The sequence below is a fragment of the Strix uralensis genome, chromosome 33, assembly GCF_047716275.1.
Source record: "Strix uralensis isolate ZFMK-TIS-50842 chromosome 33, bStrUra1, whole genome shotgun sequence".
NCBI lineage: Eukaryota > Metazoa > Chordata > Aves > Strigiformes > Strigidae > Strix > Strix uralensis.
The window spans coordinates 1236520-1242985 of NC_134004.1; positions in this window are offsets into that span (position 1 = coordinate 1236520).

Genomic DNA, 6466 nt, shown 5'->3' on the forward strand with positions numbered 1-6466 from the left:
GGCTGTTCCCAGTCTCTTAACTGCAGCTTGATTCTGCTCCCACATCAAAGCAGATGGTGGATTTGTGGGGACCGGGGTAGAGATGATGGTCTGGGCTCCTTCCATCGCCACTGGGCACCTTGCTTTCCTCCCAGTAACCTTGTTCCACAGTAACTGTTCACCCTTAGCCTGGCCTGTCCCTGGCCATTTGTGCTGCTTTGGGACAAAAAGATGGACAAGGTAATTCCTGAGGTTCCTTCCAGGCTGTTCCTGGAGCATTGGTGGTCACTGCCCATATGCACCATCTGCATCTGCACTGCTGCCAGATAAGACCTTGCCAAAACCTTTACCCTCCTTCTGCAGTCTTTCTGCTGGACAGCAATAAACTGTGGGTGACCAGTGTCAGTCTTGTCACCAGTATCGATGAGAAGGTGTTGGGGTATCATGGCAGTAAGCTAAGCAGAAGGGAGTATCGCTCCCCAAGGCGATGTCTCATACAAGGAACATGGAGAGCTACCTACTAGCCAGGGCTGGATGTCTGCCCTGCTTGTGTCCACTGTGACGCACTGGCCACACCTGGTGCCCAGCCAACAAATCCAGGTGCTTCATTCAGGGCAACTTTGTCATATTCTAGGCAGTTCTTTATTTGTGTGATGAAAAACCTAGGTGTCAGATGCGGAGCTGCATGCGCCTTTCGGACAGAGCTTCTGTGACTGCAGTCAGCAGGGTCCCAGCAGCAACACGAGGCAACCTGTTTGGATTTTTTTTTTTACCTCTCCATTTCCACGGTGTTACCAGGTGACCTAAGCCAAGAAACTCTCCTTCATAGTTCTTATTTACCATCTTATTTTGCAAGAGACAAATAGGTTTCGTACCAAACACCACGGGTGTCCACCCCCTTCCTTTGTAACGTTCCTCTTTTGCATAGGAATTTGTAAGGCCCTTTTGCATCATCTGACCAACTTGTGCTAACACTCGGGGCCTGATGGACTATTAGAGGGCTCTGAGTAATGGGGTGGAATTGGTATGGCAGTGTCATGATGAAAGCACAACAGCCAGGACTAAGCATTGGGAATTGCAGTTGCAGAGGGAGAGCAACCGCTTGCCAAGGGCACGAGGTTCACACTGAACGTGTTTTTCTGGGGAAAGGTGAGTGATCCTTGTAAAACGCAGCCATGAGAACCACATCAGATTTTGAGGCTGGAAATCCTGCTGTGCTGTTTCACGGGACAGTTGTCTCTTCTCTTCTATGATACAGACTTTTTTAAAGCAGAAAGCGTGTTCCTTCATGCACTAAGGCAACCAGGGACTCCAGAGATGCCCTCCAGCAGCTGAGTGAAAGGGGAGAGTGTGGGAGGAGGGAAATTCAGCCACTGAATTTCAACTAGTTCCCATCGATAGGTCTGTAAATCTGTGTGTGTGCACATGAGTACATATAATAACGACCACAGAAAGCAGCTGTTCAGTGTGTGTGGTTAATGTAATAGAGTTAATTTTGCAAACTTATAAACAGGTTTCTTAAAAAGAAAAAGTGAAGTAGAGACAATGCACAAACATTGCGTGCAGTTTATTGGCAGCAGAGCAGAGAACACAGAGCTTTTATCAGCAATGCAATCTCTGTGTGCCATGCTGAATTAAAAAGCATCACTCTGCAGAGAGGGACAAAGAGAGATGTTCAGTAGAGAGCAAACCCTATTACTGGCCTTGTAAAAACGACTTGGCAAGTGGAATAACATAAAAGAATAAAACCACTTCTAGCGTGGGAGTCCTCTTACCTGAATTCAGCTACCTAAAACTAGTCACCAAGTTGAAGCTAGAGGTCCATGAATAGTCAATGAGAGAGCTTGGTATCATCAAGCAAAAGATTGATTTCTAAAGTCTCCAGCACAGGAGAACCTGGAGACAAGCAGTTACACTTTGCAGGGCCATGGGGGCATGTTCCAAGAGCAGGGGTGGTATCTGTACGTGGCTACCAGCTTCAGCAGCATAAAAGGGCAAATACAAACCAGGAGAAATAACAATGCTGCGTTTATGAGCACCTATTCATTAAGCTTCCCAGGTGGACACCAGATTAAGGAGATTACAGAAGTTATAGTTTCTAGAGGACGTACCTATTATCTTAATTAATAGTTGGAGTCACTTTTGTGATTCATCTTGCCACCAACATGCAAAAAACTCGCCATGTGTCACTCCAGAGGTGGCAGCTTGGTGCATAAGCTCTGTATTATGGTTGTCTCCACTGGGTTAACTACAGATAAAGAGCAGTATTTGTCCTCGAGGTATTTGTAACAAACTTCTATTCATCACAGCCCTAATCCTCAGAAACACCTGCTCCAAAGTTACTTAAAGCCCCAGTGCAATCTGCCCTGGAGAGCTGCCAGCTGAAATATTGGGCACCACAGTCTTTATTTCCCCAGCTCAGTGAGCCTACAGGGTTGGAACCTCCATTTCCAGAGATTAACTCTCTGAATTGCTAGAAAACCACACATTCAGGGAGATAAACACAAGCAACGGTAATGATTACACCTCTGGACTGGTGATCCCTCCTCCCAAAGCTAAACGCTTCTCTGCCGCAGCTACGTCCTCCAGCGTGCACGATCACTATGCCTACAGAGATACAAAGTCCTACTTTGATTTCACTGTGTTGCTGAGCTGGATTCCTTCATTTTTTGACCTAAATCTCCTGGTTTAGGAAACTCTTTCTTCCATGGCACAGATGTGCTCATACTGAGTTTCAAATCCAACTGGGCCACTATCACCATCCATAGCACTGGACTTGGGAACCGGCGCTGCAAGAAACCCCAGCACTCAGTAACTGGAAAAGAAATCCAGAAACAGTACAGAGAAATGGAAGAGAGAAAATCTTCCTGTGAATTCTACATTTTTCATAGCTGTGACAACAGGACTCCCTGGCCATGCTCTGTTGGAGGATAAAAGGAAATATGTTATGAGGCAAATCTGCAACTTTCAGGAGAAGCTGCACTGAGTGGGATCATAGAAATTTATTATTTCGTTTAATAACTGCTCTTAACTCTGCACCCAGGTGATCCCAAGTGAATCAGGCACCCATCTTCCCCCTCTGTTCAGTGGGGATGCACACGCTGAGGAGATTCCTTTGGGGAACTCCGGTGTAATTTCTTGAAGCAACATCCACACATCGGTGTTTTGCCTTGTTATTCTCTTTGTTCTTGTTATTATGTGGTTGCTTTTTCTCCTTGAATATCCTATGGAGTAATCCACCTGCTGGGCGCTGCGTGTGATACCAGGGAGTGTTATGCACCTGCTGCTCTTGTTCTCCATCCAGAAGTGGCTTGCATGTGGAAATCTCCATGACCAAAAGCGAGCTTGGTGTTCAAGACATCCAATAATTGCACACCCGGCCTTCCAGCTCCTCCTTGGCTTAACGTAGAGAGCATTTCATGTTTTTTCTCCCAGGCATTTTTGTAAACGCCGTCACCATGCTGCTCAGCATCACAAATGTCTGTCTGCAGACAGGCTACCTGTCAAAGGGCAGACAGGTGGCTTTACTTTCCCTTTAATTACTGAGCATGACAACTGTGGCTTCATTGTCCTCATTTCAATTAAGGACTGACAAACGCCCAAGGCACACTGTCCCCAAAACGTCATACCCCCTTTGAGTGACTTCTTTCAAGTTACTCCAAGGGTATATGATAAAGAGAACCAGTTGTTTATGAGATTGCTACTGGGTTTGGTATAATTGCCTGTTGCTCTGATGAGGTTTAGCACCTCCTTCCCACCCAAACCCTTCATCACTGTCACAAGCAGAGCGCTGTGGACAAGCTCATGGTCTCATCTCCAAAGCCAGAGATCTCAGGTGCTGAGTGTTCAGACCCTGTTTCTCAGTTATACTGAATCGTCTTTCCTTGACCCCAGAACTGAAAGAGCACTTTAAAATGTAAAATATTTTTGTGCTTTTAAAAGATTCTACCTGCCCGCTTGCTTCACATCATAATATCGTTAATTTAATTTGTACAAAGTAGCCCATTTAAGAAAGCTGGCAGAGGTCCTGTTTAATACACTATCCTAGGTCAACATCTGGGCTCCTCCAGAGCTGCCAGTTGCTCTTGTGCAATGGTGTTCAGCAGCTGATGGGTCCTTCATTTGTGGTGCAAAGCCTTGATGTCTGCTCTGCTCTGAGCTCTGGTCAGTGCTGGGGTTTCTGATGGTGCCTATGTCCCATTGGTTGTCCATTTTTGCAGTGACAGAGGCGTTGCAAAGCTTGTGCCTGAAGGTTGCAAAAAGCTGCAGTCCAGAGTGATTCCCCCTCATTTGCATCACTTTTGGGGAAATGCAGAACTAATTGTATAATGTGAGTCTTCATCCTGCAGCTACAATCTGACCTGGAGTGATTCATCACTGAGGAATATACCAAGTCTCCTTTAATCCTGAAACGGATAAATCCACCTACTGAACTGGACCATGGCCAACGAGCATTGGGTATAGACAGAGGATTCCCCATGTAGGTAGCACCTGAACCCTGAAGAATATCAGTGGGATTTTTATTCCCATATGTAACTACCACATAAGCCTTATTAGTAAATACGTTGGATAAGTAGACGGTCCAGCTCCGAAACCCAACTCTGTCTACGCTAAACTGGGCTCCTGCTAAAGATGAGGGTGTTTCCAGGAAAAAAAACATAACCTGCATTTCCCTGCGGACAGAAAGGGAGGGATTGCTACCTCTTCAAACACACATCTCAGCAATTCCAGCTCCCGCCTCAACAAATCTGCCCTGCCCCGTGGCTCTGTCATGGCATGGCGTGCACCGTCCAGCTCCGCGGGAGCCAACGCAGGGCCAGCGCACGCAGACACCGAGCAGTTCACACTCAACTAGCCAGTTGGTTTGCATGGCTGGTTTGGGTTTGGGTTCCCTTCACTTCTTCTAAGCAGACTTGCGATCGTGTTGTCTGCGGTTAGAAGTTTCCTCAGGCAACCTCAATGACACAAGCCTAGAAAAAGTGGAGAAGGAAAGTTAAATCTGCTGGCCTGCGTTTTGAGAAGAGCAGACGTCCTGGAAAGGTTTCATTGCTGTAGAAGAGAAACCTTGAGCTCCCGAAAATGCTTAGGGACAGTCAGGTCAGAATTTATCCAGCTGTTTGGTTTGTCCACCAAACAGAGAGGTCCAACATTCACTTTGTTCTAGTGCAGCTGAATTGAAGCATCCAAAGAAAACTGGGGTTTCTATTAAAATCACCTTAAAAAGGAAAGAAGTTGTATTACGCAGAGGCGAGAAAGATCCAGCATAATCCTACACTGCTTGTACCCATGAGGTGGAGAATCCTCCACTCACATGCTGAGCCTGGACCACAAGCCCAGAATATCTTGCTCCTACCCTGATCCACCCCTTTTCAAGTGAGATCTCTGACTAAAACCTTCCCCCTCCCTCCCGTTAGTAATATTGACCACATCACAAGAAACTTGCTTTTGAATATATGATGTGGATTGTGGAGCCGTCTGGCTGCAAGGAATGAGTGTTCACAGGAGGAACTAATTACTGGCTAATTTCTTACCTGTATTTATCCACAACCTGCTTTGTGGCAGGCTCTTTGGGTATCGTTTGTTCCCACCTGCCATGCAAAGTGTCTATCCGCTTCCTCGGGCCGCAGATGCAGGGCTGAAAATACAGCCTCAGCTTTCCCGTCCGTGCAGCCACGAGAGACCCCACTTGGCTGCCTCCTCTGTGTGCTAGGAGTAATAATAATATAGAATTGTAGTGAATGGTGTGTTCATTAAAGAACAGAAAAAAACATATCAGGAGGAGAGCTGGAACATCTCATTTGGTCCAGGGGTCAGAATGGGGAGATAAAACTACTGTGCTTTCTGAGAGCTGGATACATAGCTTGAAAATTGGATGGCTGGATTAAAAAAAAAAAAAAAGCAAACGATCCCTAATAATGATTCCCTGAGTAATGGTAAAAAATACAATAAATCTACATCTGCTTCATCAGGCCACAGAAATGCAACTTCTGTCCTCCAGGAAATATTGAGCTATTTAAATGTTGGGGTTTTTTTTAACACCTAGAATAAAAAGCTGGAAGTATACAAGTTGATTTATTTTTTTTTTTTTACGTGGGATATTCCAAACCATATCTTTCTGATGTGGCTGGGGACTTCCCAGTTTGTCTCCGCAAGGAATTCACCGCAGAATAAAGTAAAATTCCTGCTCCTACCTTATCAGCAAAGCAGGCAGATTTGCTCCTGAGATTTCTTTATCTACGTATTTCATAGTCCCAGACGATTCAGCCCCAGAGCTGTACAATTGCTGGGAGCTTTCACCTCTCCTGATGCTTTGGCTGTTTTCACTGCTTGCAGAATGAGTGGGACCAGGATCACCTTCACCATGATTCATCCTGCAAGCTCCTGGGCTGCGATAAATTCCAAACCTTCTGCACTCACTGGGGTGTCTGTAATCTGAGATCCGTAAAGCCAAAACTATGGTACATACTTCCACGTCTTGTGCCACCCT